General features: G+C 32.3%; 1 protein-coding gene across 1 annotated transcript in view; it reads left to right on the top strand.

The window, feature by feature from the left end:
* The first annotated feature begins 2,122 nt into the window (after positions 1-2,122).
* The window catches only part of LOC131853994 (uncharacterized), a 42,331-nt gene continuing 25,971 nt past the window's right edge, over positions 2,123-18,482 (top strand). The window contains exons 1-2 of the mRNA XM_059205113.1: positions 2,123-2,292; positions 12,124-12,170. The gene's annotated coding sequence lies outside the window, so the exon portion shown is untranslated. The remainder of the gene's footprint in view (positions 2,293-12,123; positions 12,171-18,482) is intronic.

The raw sequence follows: 18,482 nt of genomic DNA, 5'->3' as shown, positions 1-18,482 counted from the left end.
ATATAGATTAATGACAGCAGTTATCTCATCTACCGTCACTAGATTGTTCAACGAAAGTACGTACTTCCTTGTCTAGTAACACACTGTACACATAGTGTGGTACATATATACAAAAAAAAATATGACAATAGAAATAAACTAGCTTTTAAAAAAAAGAAGTTCAGGTGAGTTTCTTGCCAGTTCTTTTCAATTGAATCTGTATGTTGAACTAGGTGGTAGAGAATAAATAAAAAAAAATTGCTCAAAAGCGGCTGAAATGTTCTACATGAATAATTGATTATATTTGATTTGATTTGTATACGTCGATACCTATAAATTTCTGTCGACACTCGGCACCCTTCCATCTCTACGTATATAGATTTCTTTCTTCAGATTATAACCAATCCGCATAACGACCCTCCGTTGAGTGTACGAGTTACTATTACTCCATATTGACACAACAAATAAACTTAATAATATAGTTCAATTATTTTTTAAACCCTGAACAATTAACACAGCGCCATCTCGTAAGCAGAGCTTGTGTACTAGAGAACTGATATAAATACTTAATATATTTCTTTGCTAAATACATACATAATATATATAGAAAACACCCAGACTAATTTAAACAATCATACTCATGTATACAAATGTCTCTACCATGCGAGGAATCAAACCTGCGACCATCGGAAGAAAGCGGTGTCTTATACCGCTAGACCACCGAGGTCGTCAAATATTACACCTGTATACTCACTATTTAGATAGTACAGGAAACAAAATAACACCACAGTGGCGACGACATGAGTACCCATTCCACTAAATACTGATATTTTAAGGGAAAATTCTATTTATTTATGAAATCAATAAAGTTCAATTTCCCAAAGGCATATTGAGTGTCTAAACATACTTATTATCAGCTTGCTAAAGGCATATTTTAGAGTATTTATCAATAAATAGGTATGTTTATCATCTGCTTCTTCCTTATCCCATTTATTTGGGGTCGGCGTAATATGTTTACGCTACACTTGCGAGGTGATTGCACATTGCACTAAATACTGATATTTTTAAGGGATAACTCTATTTATTTAGGGAGTCAATAAGGTTTAATTTCCTAAAGACATCTTTAGAATATATATCAATAAACATTTGTATTAGCAAGCAAATTTGCACTCAGTGGATTTCTCAAATTGCTTATGAAATCGTCTTTAAAAAAACACCTTTCTACTTATTATTCCAATATTTGAACTTAATTAAGACTAACGATAAACATATTAAGAAATCTTTTTAACACATTCATAATTTTAGAAAATCTCACAGTGTTGCCATATCACCGTCTTGGTTAACCCATATATTTTCCCAAAACCTAAAGTTTTTAAGAAAAATACCTATTTTCTAAAAGGAGGCTTTAGTAAATCTGTATCGGCACAACGGTATTATTATCGGTAATAATGTATTACCGATATTTATGAGCATTTCCAAATAATTGAAAGTTGCTCTTGTTTGTTTAGCTTGTCACATTTGTAGCTTGTACTTAGGCGTTTTACAAGTGTGTTTTTTTTATATTCAAACTAGCTATTCGCTCCGGCTTCGCCCGGGTGTACAATGTATGTACATTGTATAATGTAATACATGTGTATTATATAGTTTATAAACCTTCCTCTAAAATCACTCTACCTATTAAAAAACTCTTCAAAATCCGTTACGTACTTTTAATATTTAAGCATACATATGCACGGACAGACAGCGATAGCGACTTTATTTTCTACTGTGTAATGATTTTTAGACCTACTTCAAATAAACAATACTAATTGTTTAGTTACTGTGACAGTATTTTAATTTAATTTAATATTGGTATTATTTCTATTTTATTTTTTTGTGTGTAATTTGTGTCTGTACGTACTAATATTCATTATAAGAAATCTGTAATACTAACGAAATGGGCAAGTAAGCCTGATAAAAAATAAATTATTATTATTATTTAATCATCATTTCATCTCCTCACAAACGCCACAAGATCCTCCCAAATACAGGGAAACACTTTAAGCAGGCAACACTGAATTCACATTATCAATGAAATCTCAGAGCCTGCGCCTATCCCCGCTCCTCTCCGCGGATGCAGGCGCCGGCGCCACTAGTCTTCAAATTGTTCTCGTATTGGCTTGACGTGAAGCGGATATGCGCGTGCGCAACCGGAAATACAAGCACGTGGTTTTTACGACGCCTATTGTCAAAGATGTGATGTTATATTGTTTTATGTGTTGGTGCGTTTGATGTGTTTCTGTGTACATAAATTATTTATCTGAAATGATCCACGTAAGTAATATTGGATTCTATAATTATAGCGGTATAGATATTTTGATCGATTCGTAAAAATAGAGTAATATTGTAAAGCGGTAAAATTTGATTTTTTTGTTTGTTATTGATAATTGTTTTTTTTTTTTTTTACCAAAAAATATTACGCATATATTGTGTTTAACTGCAAAAAGAATACCCACAGTATTTGATTATGAAGAACTAGCCTTGAATTTAAATTAATTAAACATTGTAAAGAAATTTTTTTTTGTTCAGTTTATGCGTTATCGCAAAGGCAAAGATAACTGCATCCATACAACCATCTCTGCATGATTTTTATTTTCTTTTTTTTTTTATTCTCTTCTCATGGCTCCGGCGGAAAGCTTGATTTTCTTAATTGAAATTTTTAATCTGTATCTTACAATTGTCATTTTAAATTTAGAATTTTCTTTTGATTTTCATATTTATCTGTTTGTTAATTTACCTATTTATGAATGAAATTATTGCCAATGTATTGTAATGTAAAAAGTGCTAATGGTCAGTTTTTGTTATGGAATTGCTTTAGTTTTTAAATATTATTTCACTTATATCTTTACATAGTATAAAATGAAATCGCATCCGCTGTGTGTTCGATTAGACCTTTCAATCTACGCAACGGATTTTATTGCAGTTTTTAGCAATATACAGAGTGATTCAAGAGATAAGTTTATATGTATAGTACATGTACACTCGTGCGAAGCCGGGGCGGATAAAGAGTAATAATAAATGAAAATAAGAGAAATGCTTTATAGACGATATTACAGCAGAGGGCAGTGACAGAAGTGTTTAAAACAAATTGTATATAAAGAACACTCATATTTTAAATATGGATAAAGGAATATATAAAACTGCTAGTAATTTTCATTGTAGGTTTAACATAAAGAAATTAATGATTATAATCAATGTATTGTAAATAGAATAGCCATAGAAACGCAAAAATAATAGGATTTCAAAATCGGTCGGTTGGAAAATGACATTTTCAAATTTGGATTTTTTTTTAATTTGGGGTTTTTGTTTTCAGACAACCCCATTATTGCAAACTAATCGGAACAAAAATTTGAAATAGAAACCGATTTTTATATACTATTTTTTTTTTATATGTTATATTCTATTCTATATTTCGAGGCTTTTTACCTCCAATTTAATAATGATTCTTTAATGAATTCCTTTTTGTTAAAGTTGAAATTGTAGTCATTTTTATACAAAAAATAATTATTACGGCTCGAGTCCGATTCCCAGAAATAATATCCAATTATAACGAGATATTTTGTAGTATTTTATTAATTCACTTTTATTTTGTATTATGTATATCTGACATAATTATACTTCGTGCATTTATTAGAATAATTTTATCCGTATCATTAATTAAAAAAATATTATAAACTTTATTGAATAAACTCTTGATAATAATACGAATTAAAAATATTTATTTAACGTTATGTAGTTTTGTAATTATACTGTGTTCAGGCCAGAAATATTGCTTTCGGCAATAAACCGCCTTATTGTAGTTACACAAATCTATTCAGTGTATTTTTTCTCTTTTCTATTATATATAATGCAAATAAAAGTTTAAAAAAACCGAGTCAGTCAATTTATTAAGAATAATAAACTACTAAATTTCTCTTCATATCTTGATCATATTTATATTGGATCATATGAGAAGCAGTAACTATCGAATTAAAAAGAATCATAAAAATCGGTTCACATATAAAAAAAAATCTGTATTGGTAAACCAGTGGTTTACCACCGGTGTTGCCATTAATATGGCTTGCCTGCCTGGACAACTATCAAACCATCTGGTTTGACCTACATCGCACCCTGGTTATACCTGCTCTACCGTATGCATTGTTCTCTGGGTCCAAATTGTTTTTAACATCACGCCCATCGCATGATAACGTGATGTAATACTGTTCGTGTCGTACATTATTACAATTACCATTTGACGGCGTCGGTTGTCTTCTGGTTGTGCTACACCGTCTTACTTCTGAAGGTCGCTGGTTTGATTCTTGCAGGGCACAAATATTTATATTAATAAGTATATTTGTTTGTATCGGTCTGGGTGTTTTCTATATATATTATGTATGTTTTTAAAAATGTATGTAATTGTATCAGTTGTCTAACACAAGATTTGCTCAGCTTGGGACTAGATGGCGCTGTATGAAATTGTCCTGAGATATTCTAAAAACAATTAAAAACAACAACAACACAAATTTGTTTTTCTAACTATTTGCAATTGCAAATATATAGACGGCCTTACATACATACAATAATAAAATATGTATATATAAAGAAGTAAAGGCCGAGGCGATATATTATATTGTAAATTGAACCTTAAACAAAATACTTTAAGTTGTAACTCGTATACCACTACACTATTATAATACAAATATAATTTCTTTTCGCGCTCTTTTCCAAGAGTGAGTCGTGAGATATATCTATATATTGTAAATTAAACCTTAAGTAAATAACTTTAAGTTGTATCTAGAATATCACTATTATAATGTAAATAGAATTTCTTTTCGCGCCCTTTTTCAAATGTATTCGACAACCCTATCAGCGCGCCCCCCAGAGTACAGTCAGCCGGAAAAACGAGCAAAACATTCGTGCGAAAATAGCCCGCCAACGGTTTTGGATTTGAACGGATGTGTGACGAATGCTTCCCGCTTTATTCGGTCCGTCGGTACCGCGCAATGCAAGGTTTATTCTTACATATAGTCAGAGATACGGTATAAGAAATGTAATCGAAAATTAATTATAATTAATCTTACTACTATTATAGACGCGAAAGTTTGTAAATATGGGTGGATGTTTGTTACTCTTTCACGCAACAACTACTGAATTAATTTAGATGAAACTTTACAGTAATATAGCTTATACATCAGAATACCATATAGGCTATAAATTTCATATGGGTACAACCGCGGGCACAGCTAGTATCATATATTATGCAATCCATGTCTGAAGCTATAAAAATATACTGTCTAGCGGTTTAACACACCGCTTTACTTCTGATAGTCGCAGGTTCGATTTCTCGCATGGTACAAACATTTGTATTCATGAATAAGATTGTTTCTATCGGTCTGAATATTTTCTATGTATATTATGTATTTGTAACAGCTGTCTAGCACAATAACACAAGCTCTGCTTAGCTTAGGACTAGGTGGTGTTGGTATCATTATTTGGATTTATTCTTGATTTTTATGAATAACTTATGATGGATGATAATAGAATACTAAAACTACTTGACGATCTCGGTGGTCTAGCGGTCTAGCGGTCGCGGGTTCGATTCCTCGCACGGCACAAATATTTGTATTCATGAGTATGATTGTTTGTATCGGTCTGGGTGTTTTCTATGTATATGTATTTATTTACAAAAAAAATATCTATGAATATGTATCAGTTATCTAGTACCCATAACACAAGCTTTAGCTAGCTTAACTTGGGGCTAGATGGCGCTGTGTGAATTGTCCTGAGATTATTATTATTATATCCGTACCAAGAGTAACCGGACATTGAGGGAGATGCCGCCGGAGTCGAGTCACAACGCGAGTTTCAAGGCGTTTGTGGGCCGGGTTCACACCAACATGCTGCCCACTTTCATGAAGGAGGACTACTGGCCGAAGGGTGTGGTGTATCGGCGGTACCATGGCCAATTGCCGCGGTCAGTACCGTGATCATACAGACAATTTTAATATCTTAATTTTATATTACTTCATATGTATGTTATAAAAAAATGAACTAATTCATAAACTTAAATTATATTTGTATTGTTTGTGTTTATATTAAACAATTATATTTGGCATGATAGATCTAATATTGAGCCAGTTAACTCATCTGATAAATCTAAATATTCTCTAATATAAAACGTCATTATCAAGTAAGAGCAGAAGGTATATATTTCTTACGCCGTATCTTAGACTAATACGCTCCTATAAAGAGCATACATTTGTAGTGATACAATGGCCTCCATCTTTTGTTGTCACCTCAACGTTTTAGATGGTAAGTAATCCTTACCATATATCAGCCAATTCCTGGGACTTCGTCTGCTTTTTTCAAATAAAAGATAGCGTACCTCTGTCTTCTTGGTACAGGCTATATTCACGCCGTAATTCCTTTGGATATATTCGGCAAAAGAGCAACACACAAGTTTCTTGCTCATTCTTCTTGTGATAAAACATGTTTCCAAATGAGCGGTAGATTAAAAAAATTGTGACAACTATGTGACACAAGAGTGCTTTAATAAAATTTATTTGAATAAAGGATTTTCTATTCTATTGTGTTCAGCACCTTAGTTATGAAAAGGTAACAAGCAGACAGTTGCACAGACAGTAGATTTGAATATTTATAGGGATAAATAGAAATAGTCTGGGTATATTATTTAAAAAAAATATATGTACGTAATTAAAAAATAATAAAAAAAAATTGACTTCTCATTTCGCTTAAAAATTGTATTAACTCAAAAATTTCAATTATTTAATAATTGACTTTATAACTAAAACTGTTAAAGTCGACTTCACAATATTTGGAAGTTCACAATTAATACAGTTTAGTGTTAAGCATGCGTTATCTATGTCAAAAATACAACATTTTTGACGCTTTATTTCATTTATCTAAAAACCGCTGAATCGATTTGAGTGCGGTTTTACTGGTATATCCTAACAAGCTATCCGCAATTAATGCTTGTTTCAATCTTCATTCATTCATTCAAAAATAGACAAGTTAATCTATTGGTTTTTTTTCATATAAATAGAATGGCATTCAAGCGGCTAGTTAGCGCTGTATCATGCTTTATTTATTGCTGCCGTTTAATCACCATCAATAAATAGTGTTTAATTTTTTCGGAATACTCTAATGCTGTTGGCCGCAGTTGGCCTTTACAGCTTCATCTGACGATAGGGGGCGAGTGGAGATGTTACTCCAAACCCGTATTTTTCGGACTACTCTAATGCTGTTGGCCACAGCTCGCCTTTACAGCTTCACCGGACGATAGGAGGCGAGTGCAGATGGCACTACAAATCCGAAATACTTATAGAGCGGCTGAAAATCAACTCCCGCCTGACGGATACGACTTTAGTCTGCCACCGCTTCGGGGTTCACCTTTCTTCAAACTTCAAATCAGGCCGTCGTAATTTCGGTCCTCGTTTGTATTGGACGGAGGATCGATCGAAGTGTATTAAAGTATGTAAGTTAATAATGTAGGTAATTCTTCTTTTGTATACCCTCTGTCTCCCTAATATGACTCTTGGATAAACCTAACTTGACTAATTAATAAAATTGAAATCCCGTGTTGGTGTACAAGAGAATTTAGAGAATTATTAAGAAACATCCAGACATACGCACAAACTTTCGCTTTATAATATTAATAAGATATCGACTATCTGCTGCCGAAATAAAGAGTAAAAATTCAATTTTACCATTGAGTTTACCTGAAAACCATATTTCTCAAAGCACACTGAAGAAAGAAAGTACAGTAGGTATTAATAATAATAATAATAATAATATATTTATTTTATTGGTATTCTGTAAGCGTTTTGTCAAATCATTTCACTCATCGCTTCACTGAAGGCACTCGTATCACTTGTCAAATATAAAGTACCTACTAAGCTATAGAGTTTGACTATATTTCTAAAAACATCACTAGTGCCTGTTTTACCTCCATCCCGCTCTCGAGCGTGTGGCGCTGTCGCTATTGAGTTTTACAGAATACCAATCTACATTATCACCGCGAATTTTGCTTTCGAATTCGTAAGTGATGCTTACAGAGCTCTACAGGTACAGATTTCAATTTCTAAACAGTTTAGATTGATGTAAGGTGCGTTGACAGCGACAATGAAGCAGGTTGCGTGTTGATACCCTTTTCATTGGCTGTAAATTTCCCCTGAGAGCTAAATCTATATTAGTCTGTATTAATATTATAAAGAAGGTTTGCTATCGAGAATAGAATAAAAAATTATTTATTCAAATAAACTTACATTGAAGCACTTTTGAATAGTCATAGAGAGTATGGACAGACCCCTCTGTTTTATAGACCGTTTTGTCTCATTTATTACTTTTAAATTTCATTATAAGCAGCGATTGTCTTAGTTTTTATTTGAGACAAATAAAGATGATTATTATTATTAGTTTTTTTTTAATCTCATATCCAGTTGTCTCATCATAAGAAATGAGCAAGGAATGAAAGGCTCCGAAATTACTAGATCGATTTCAAAAATTCTTTTACCATTAGAATTCTACATTATCCCTGATGGACATAGATAATAATAATAATAAATAACCCTTAGACAGTTTACACAGCGCCATCTAGTCCCACGGTAAGCATAGAAACAGAAATAATCTTTATTCAAATAAACTTAATATAACCACTTTTGAATAGTCACATTGTTTTTTATTCTATCACTCATTCGGAACGCAGACTCAGAATAGACAAGAAGAATGAGCAAGAAACTTGTGTAGTGTGTTATGGATACTAGAAAACTGATATAAATAAATATATTTTTGTAAATACATAATATATATTGGAACCATACAGACTGATACAAACGATCAAACTTATGAATACAAATGTTTGTACCGTTCAAGGAATCGAACCCTTGGCCATCGGAAATAAAGCAGTGTGCGAAACTACGAGTTAAATTTGTAACTACTAATGATATAACAACTGTATTGCGTGATAATAAAGCTTTTGTTATAATGTTTATAGTTGTAATAATTCATAAAATATTTGCTAGTCAATCAATTACGAACAAAATTAAATCTTGCCTCTTCACAGTTTAAGATTAGATTTCTTAACGAAGAAGTAGTAACTTCCCATACCACCTATAGTTAATAAACGCCACTGGTTGAGCACCTAATATTCAGCCAATATCTAATGAAGGATATCGGAAAAGTCATCAACGGCCGAAGTTTGTCAGCGGCCATAAATTTCCTGAATCAGTTTACTGTTTGGACGACTACGCTTGAAAGCCGTTAATTGTTGAGCCTCAGTAATCATTTGTTTGAAAGACTATCGGATCTTGATGGTTAATTTTTAACTTTCGTCTTTAATATACATTATTTATATTGTTAACCATTTTATGGTAAATATAGGTATTTGAATCTTTCATTTCATTTACCATAAAATTATTCGTGTTAAGATCCTTATCGGCTGTTGGAACTAATGGAAAATTGAATTGAATGCATAACGACAATTATTTCGTACTAGCTGTGCCTTCGGTTTCACTCGTGTGAAATTTGTAGCCTACGTGTTATTACAATTTTTTTTTTTAGTATATTTTTAATTTATATATTTAATTCAGGCTACATGGCCCATATTATAAATACCTTATAGACTAACATATATAAGAAATAATAATAAAATATGTAAATAAAATTGTCTCTATGGTCACTGACTAATGTATAAGTATAAGCTATATTACTGTAACGTTTCATTAACATCCGTTCAGTTGCGTGAAATAGTTTCAAATAACGCGAAAGTTTATTTGTACGGATGGTTGGATGGATGGATATTTGTTACTCTTTCACTCAAAAATTACGCAACGGATTTTGGTGAAGTTTACAGTAATATAGCTTCTACATCAGAATAACACATAGACTATAATTTAAAAAGATATGTAAATTGGGCGAAATAGAATGCTAAATGTCAAATAAGTGAGATGCAGACGAAGTAGGACGGGTCGGATAGTATACAAATAAAACAAGAATGTAACTACAGTATTGGGAAATATATAATTAATAAAAAAACATGATTTTAGATATATTATCTGTTCTGTCTTCGTGTATAAGATTAAAAATACATCTAAAGGTGTTGAAATTAAAAAGAGTACTCGGACCAACCTGATCTTGAACTGGCATCCTGTGAGATTTGTCGTGTACAGAACCTAATTTGTATCAATTTCGTCTAGCTAGTCCCAGTAGAAATTTAAAGGCACATCTATATTTTAACAGGAAAAATCTTGCAGTGCTTCTCAAGTCAGCAGGTCAAGTGAGAAACAGTTGGCGAGTTCTTGCGATCAGAGGGTAGATGACCGTATTTGTGAAATCAACTATAGAAAACCATAAGAGACCGCCATCACACATCCTTTCTGTTTCTATTCTATAACATTGTCATTTGGATTGTATTTCTTGTGACATTTATTAGATCCCGCATGTAAATAAGAAATTGAATTTTTTGAAGTTGAGTATTTTACGATGGTATAGTTGTCAACAAATTAAAAATATCTTTATTCGTGTAGGTCTATTACAGACTATCATGATATAACAAATCTGTTAGAGAGAAACCCTGATACCTATAGCACAGGAAGTAATACCTAGTTTAGGATATCAGGGTCCTTATTTTGTATTACGCAATATTCTGCCATGTGATTACCTAGCTATCTATTATGTACTCTCCTTTTTAATTTTGTAATCTTATGGTTGTATAAATACAGCATTATTTTATTATTAAATCTACCGTCAGTTCGGGGTGCTTTCGAGCCAAATTAACTTAACAAACATACACATTCATTTTTAGGGAGATTACAGTGACCAGTGTATTCTTCTTAATTTTAATTTAAAATGCTGGTGATCACACCATCTACTCACAATAACGGATTTTATTCACGATAGATATACTGACGGAATGTTTGAATGGAGACTGACAGTATCTATTGTCGTAGAATGACATTGAAAAATGACTGGAATGAATGATAAAGATCTTACGTAATTCTCTTAAATTTCTTGTCTATAACTTTGTCGCAATGCATTACACTGGTCATCTTAATTACAAGATCCCAAAACTAATGAAACAAGTTGGAGCTGCTCGTGACTTGTTCCAGACACAATTCCCACAACAATTTACTTGTAATCCGCTTTTATCGCACTGCCTCTGGAGTAACTTGTAGTGCAAACATCACATACATTGTCCTGTGCTTCTAATATACATTTAACGTGAGCTTCTAGTTGTAGCAATGAGTCGGTATAACCTGATTATTCTATCGTGCTTTTGTACTGAGGTAATGTTTGTTAAAGTCGTTAGCATCAGTAATCGCTGTTCTTCTTATTTCTGTCGCCAATCCGCTTCTTTTGTGTTCCCATTGACATATGGCAGTGAAGTAATAATAATAAAAATTACATAATAATAATGCCGGTCAAATCACACAGCGCCATCTAACCATGACGACCTCGGTGGTCTAGCGGTTTGACACACCACTTTACGTCCGATGGTCACGGGTTCGATTCCTCGCACGGCACAAACATTTTTATTCATGAGTATGATTTGAGTCTGGGTGTTTTCTATGTATAGTATGTATTTACGAAAAAGAAAATATCTATGTATTTGTATCAGTTATCTAGTACCCATAACACAAGCTTTAGCTAGCTTAATTTGAGTCTAGATGGCGCTGTACGACTTGTCCTGATTATTATCTAGCGCCTGTAAGACATGGAAGTAAACAGATGTAGGTAGCCGCTAGATCCCTAACGTCGGTAATTAATATAATAATAATAATAATATCTCAGGATAACTCTCAAAAAATCATCTAAACCAAACCTAACTGGAGCATGTGTTATAGCTACTAGACAACAGATATAAGTACTGAAATAGTTTTTATAGATACATACATAATATACATTGAATAAACACCCGGACCAGTATAACAATTATACTTATGACTACAAATGTTTGTACTGTGCGAGCAGCGTACCCACGACCATCAAAACTAAGGTCCTTCGTACCACTGAACCTGCCAAATATAATAAAATTTTCCGTACGTTTGTAACTACTATAACTATATTTGTAAGTAATTATATATAATTAACATGATATTTTATTTTCAGGAACTGAATACACGACCGGTGCAGCTGAGCACTCTGTCACTCATATGGTAAGTCTGACATATACAATTATAAAATCACATTCAAAATTATATTAGTGCAATTTAATAGTACTGTTTTTATAGAATTTGCAAATAATAATAATTATTATTCGAATTAATTATTTTTTACAAATTGTTTTGAAATTTTGTATATCTACTACACAAGTACGGGATTGCGTAAAATTTAGTAGCAGTCTAGACACTGACTCTGCATTTTTATCGTGTAATTCTTTAAAATTATTTAAATAAAATAAAAAATAGTAGCATCTTATAAGGGTTTTTTAAATTATTGACTTCGGATTGGTTTCGGTGGTCAAGCAGTTTAACACACCGCTTTACATCCGATGATCGCGGGTTCAATTCCTCGCACAATACAAACATTTGTATTCATGCTTGTGCTTGTGTGATGTTTCTACATATTTATTTATATGTATAAAAAATATAGCTAAGTATTTATACCAGTTGTATCAGTCTAGTATCCACAATAATATCCCTGGACAATTATTATATTTACCAGTTTTATCGTGTGATCTTTTATAATTAATTTATATTTTGCAACACATTTAATTATCTCAAACAATCCCGTACTCAAAGTCAGTTTTTAGTGGAAATCCTTTGAGAGCCAAGGTTGTCTGTAAGACAATGGGCCCATATAGGTGGTCTGTAGAGCACCGTAATGCCGGGGAATGGGGATCTCCGCTGGTCCAAATCATAAAAGGATAGCGAACAAAGGGTCGTAACTTCATGGCTATTTAAGACTATGGTGGGAAGGACCCAACACCGTACGGATGCGTTTATTCTGCGGATCTCAAATATTTTTATAAACAGATATGTCCAATATTATTCGATGAATAACCTGCTTTCTATAGATGAGAGATTTTATTAAGTAAATAATAATGATACAGGACATTTTTACGCAACGCCAACTAGTCCCAAGCTAAGCAGAATTTGTGTTATGAGTACTATAATTGATATATTGTCTTTTGTAAATAAATACATAATCCATACAAATAAATAAAATTGGAGTGTCTATTTGTAATATTGAAATAACCGTTTTTTACTACATGCGTATGAATATAAATCACATTTTTTATGATTTTTGTCTATCTGTTGATCTGTTTATTCCGGCTAATCTCTGAAATGGCTGGGCCGATTTTGACGGTACTTTTTTGGTAGGTAGCTGTTGTAATAAGGAGTAACTTAGGCTACTTTTATTTAAAAAAAATATATTACGCGAACAAAGTTCTGGGAACAGCTAGTTATATGTACAAAATATGTATTGTATTAATCTGTTACAAAAAAAAAACAATTCTTTACTGTAATATTTCAAACTTCGTATCAACCTCTATGTATAGTTATCTAATGTTTAAATGAATGTGATACAAACTGTATGTACATAATTGCTGAAATCGATAATTATGTTTAAAACTACATAATTTTATATTTCTTGTTTATTTTTTAATTTCTCTCAAATGAGCATTTGCTCTATAAAATATGCGAGCCAAATTCCAAAGCACTAGTTTTGTGGTTTTGTGATTCACGTTACAATAAACAGACACCAATGTATGGTATATTAGTATCTATTTATACTTTAAATCTAAATTTATATATATTATTATGTATTCTATATCTTTTAAAAGAGTAACATCTTAATTATCAAATTCCATGTAAATCTGCTTCACCTACAATACTTACAGAAATGATGGTAAATTTGATTTATCAGAAATGTCTGCAATAGACCTATCAATAAAGATATATATAATCAATTTAATAGGATATAAACTTTTATAAGGGTCATAATCTATACTAATATTATAAAGCTGAAGAGTTTGTTTGTTTGTTTAAACGCATTAATCTCAGAAACTACTGGTTCGAATTACTTTTTTTTTGTGTTGGATAGTCCATTTGTCGAGGAAGGCTTTAAGCTATATAACCTTACACTACGATCAATAGGAGCTGTGCTACAATGAAAATATTGCAAAAGGTGGAGAAATTAAAAGCAGACGAAGTTGTGCGGGTCAGCTAATACCTAGATATTATCATATTATTAGTATATTAATATAGAAACAAATGTAAAATTGTAGAGTAGTATGAGTTTTTTTAATTCAATAATTTAGTTTAATTGTATATTTGAATTTCACGATGTATGTCCGAAATGGATAAATTGTTGATTCCACATACACTTATCATTTGACGACCTCGGTAGTCTAGCAATTTTGCACATCACGTTACTTTCGGTGGACGCTGGTTCGATTCCTCGCACGGTGCAAACATTTGTTTTCATGAGTATGAGTGTTTGTATCAGTCGCAGTGTTTTCTATGTATATTTTACGTGTATTTACAAAAAAATATCGTAAGTATTTATATCAGTTATCTAGTACTCATTACACAAGCTCTGCTTAACGTGAGACTAGATGGCGCTGTGTCAATTGTCCACGATTATTTATTTTTTATTATAATGATTCCATTAATAAAACTCCATTAATAACTAAATGTCGTTTGGCTAAAGTTAGTAATTCGTTTTATGGCAATTGCGTAAGGTTTTACAATAAAATACCAGAGTCTGTTATAAATCTGCCAAAAAGATTTAAATGTCAAATAAAACAGTTCCTTTGCAAAAAAGCTTATTATAAAATTGAAGAATTCGTTAACGATAATAATGTTTTTATAGAAAAACTTTAAATCCATAGCACGACAATATTATTGATTACATTAATATTATTATGATTATCGCATGCCTCTTACTTGTTATAACGTAATTATTTATATAAAAAAAAACATCTATTAAAAAGAGCAACACACAAGTTTCTTGCTCATTCTTCTTGTGATGAATCTGCTTAATGAGTCAAAATATGACTATTCAAAAGTGCTTGTAATGAGTTTATTTGAATAAAGATTATTTCTATTTCTATTTCTATTCGCTCTTAACTTAGTCCTTAGTCTCACAGTTGTGATGGTCTGGAAAATTAGAAACACAATATTCTATTATGTGGACAATGCCCGCATTCTGTTTATTAGCATTCCATTAAAATGTCTACCAAACGGAGTATGTTACTGTCAATGAAATGTAACAACTCATGAACGAACGACTGCCATGTAATATATTTTATGGAATTAGGTGTTATTGTGCCGAAGTCCGTTTCATTACTTAATGGACTTATATTATTTTATTTCATTACTCTACCATTAGCATGTGTCAGACCACAAAAATTCTTTAAATTATTAACCGTGAATAATTCTATGGAAACAAAGGTAACCATCGACGTTTCATCTGGTTGCAAGCGTGGTCACGAGCTGATATTGTCAATGTAGATAGGTGACAGCAGTTTTTTCTTCATCTACCGTCACTAGATTTAAAAAGTTCGCGACCGTTATCCGTGACTATTGATGCTACAACTTTGCTAATTTATTTTGCGACCACGCAGAAGATAATTTTAAGTCTCTCTGTTGAAATGAGAATTTTAATCATCAATAGTGGCCAATAAAAATTTTAAACACGAAAGTTTAAAATTAACTATCACAAAAATTCTGTGCGGAAACATAACCATTGCATCTGGAAGCGTTATGATATTTCCCTTTAGCGATTAAATTCCGACCGTTATTGGATCTACACCTACATTTTGCGACACCTGTTTCGTCTCTAAATGAGATATCATCAAGTTTTGGATATAACTAGTTAGTTTTTTTTAAATAAATTTGATCACTCTGGCACCTATATTAGTCTCGATGATGTGTGTGTTTCGGTTTAAGGATGAGATACGGTAATAGAAGTACATGATATGAGGGTACGATATCTTTGTTCTACAGAATTATAATATCATTTTTAATCCTTATAAACACGCTAATCGGCAGATTCAAAAATTTTGTGATAACAATTCCGTTTAAATTTATTATTCTAACATTATTCATTGTAACCAATTTTAGTGTCAGTATAAAATATTTATGTAATTAACGAACATTATTAACATTGTAATCCAATCTAGGTCTTCACTCGAGTCCATATCTGGCAAAAGTTTTTTTGTCTCTAGAAAAATATTTCCAATCGAAGTTTTGGGCAACTGCGCCGATTTGATGTTGATTGATTGATCTGTGGGGAATTAAACGTCAATATAATCCAGAAAAATGTATTAGAAGTACCGCATTATTATTATGGCTCCTATTGTATTTTATTTCATCAATTCTTCGTACAAACAGACAGACTAATTTTCGCATCTATGTAATATTTGTTATTATGTAGTATTGACGAATCTTCAATTTGCATTTTAGCAACCATATTTCGTAAATAAAGTCCTTGCAATAATTACAAAATGTATATATCAATAAACAAAGTCAACAGTATCGATTGCGAAAATAGTTCATTCTGATCCATTAGTTATTACGTTATTGTATTAAATATATGTACCTATTCCATATTCCATGTAGGGCAGATATTACATGCACCGTATTCTTTTATTAAAAAAAAAAGCATTATCTGACTCTGAATATATTCCTACGAACTATCGCTTGAACAAAAAAAATGACTGGAATTCGTGCAGTTTTCACAAAGATATCGTATACTCAAAGCAGTCGAGTTTAGAACCTCCGCTCGTGGCAGTCGATTGAAAATCCGAGAACAGCAGCAAATGCTATCCAAATTCGGCGTGCCTAATCCGTACAAAAGTAGCAATTCGTTCCCGAGCGTCACTGAATTTCCGGAGCATTGCAACCTTCCACAATTAACGTTCCTAGATTTCGTCATCACATCCCTTCTGGCAGGTTGCCCGAATCGCAGGGATGCCAACCATTGGAGATTCGCTGAACTTATACAAGTATGAGATTTTGTATCTTTGTACGAGGATAATTTCACTCTCATATTATTATGCTCGTGATTTTGAAAATCGGTGTATATACTATACAACGTAGGGAGCCTTTAACTACTTTACAAGATTATCAAACTTTTTATTTCTTCTATTTTGGATTTATTATATTTCTTCTATCTTTCTTGTATGAGAGTATGTGTCTTAAGGTTGGCAACCCTGCTGGGATGGCGCACTGCTAGGATCACCACTACTGCACATTAATGGCCTCTCGAAACATCGGCCAATCTTTACGGCGCCGTCGAATTTGTCAATCGTTATATTAGGATCTTTCATTGTTGTGACAATGGATGTTTTGTTATTACGTAACATTAATTAATTCGGAAGCCGGAGCACATAAAGATTTACGATTGACAGTAAACCATAAAGAGAGTAAAGGTAATAAGTCCCTGTCGACGCTCCTTAAAACTTCTATAGGACAGGTAATTTATGCTACAAGCCTCGCGAGAGAATTACCTCGCTGTATTCTCTTGTAATAAATAATAATATCTACAGACATACACACCTAAATATTTATATTTTACTTTATTATGAATTAGTATAAAAATGTTTCAGTTATATGTGTAAATCTCTAGTTTGATGTAATATTATTTATAGGTTAAATTGCTAAGGAACACTAAAAACGACTTTCGAGCTCTTGACCAATAACATTTCTAGATCACGATAAGTAAGCTTTCAAATAACTAAAATAATCATCAAATCGTTTCACTTTAAAAAAAGTTAACATACAGAAAACCTGAATTTTTTTTAAAGAATACCTATTTTATTAAAGCTGTTTGAAAACAATGTTCAGTTCAGTTGTTCAATTTAATTTGTGGCTACGCTATCTATTAGACTTACGAAATCTTGACGTCCTAATTTATTGGCTCGATTTTTAGACCTGATTTGTGCCGACTCAAAAACATATTGGATCCTCAGATCCAAATAACCTCATCCTGTGCCAATTTATTTAGAATCTGCCAAACCAGTGTTCCTGATAAGCCTGATCTCTCCTGTTACGGTACATACCATTATTCTCGGCGGAATGTTGACATATCAAGTATTGCATTCACCATAACGTCAATAGCTCACTATATTTCTGATTCCCATCTTTGAAGATTTGCATGTACCTATGTATATGTATTATCAGACGGCCTCGGTGGTATAGTGGTTTCGTACACTGCTTTACTTCCGATGGTATGGATGGATGATGGTTCGCAACAGCGTTTGGTTACGTTACTAACATTTATATTCTTGAATATGATTTGTTGTATCGCTGTTTTCTATATATGTGTTTAAAGTAAAATATCTAATTATTTAAATTAGTTGTCCAGTACACAAGCTCTGCTTAGTTTGGGACTGGATGGCGCTGTGTGAAATGTCCACTGGTATTATTATAATTATTTTTAACAACACATGGCATCATGAAGACGTGACATCTTAGTCCTCTGGAATAGCACATATTAGGCGTACCACGGACATGAAA

This window comes from Achroia grisella, unplaced genomic scaffold (assembly GCF_030625045.1).
Source record: "Achroia grisella isolate CSIRO2021 unplaced genomic scaffold, CSIRO_AGI_Agris_v1 utg918, whole genome shotgun sequence".
Classification (NCBI taxonomy): domain Eukaryota; kingdom Metazoa; phylum Arthropoda; class Insecta; order Lepidoptera; family Pyralidae; genus Achroia; species Achroia grisella.
Note: the sequence above shows the minus strand (reverse complement) of the source record. Positions and strands in the feature narration are given on the sequence as shown.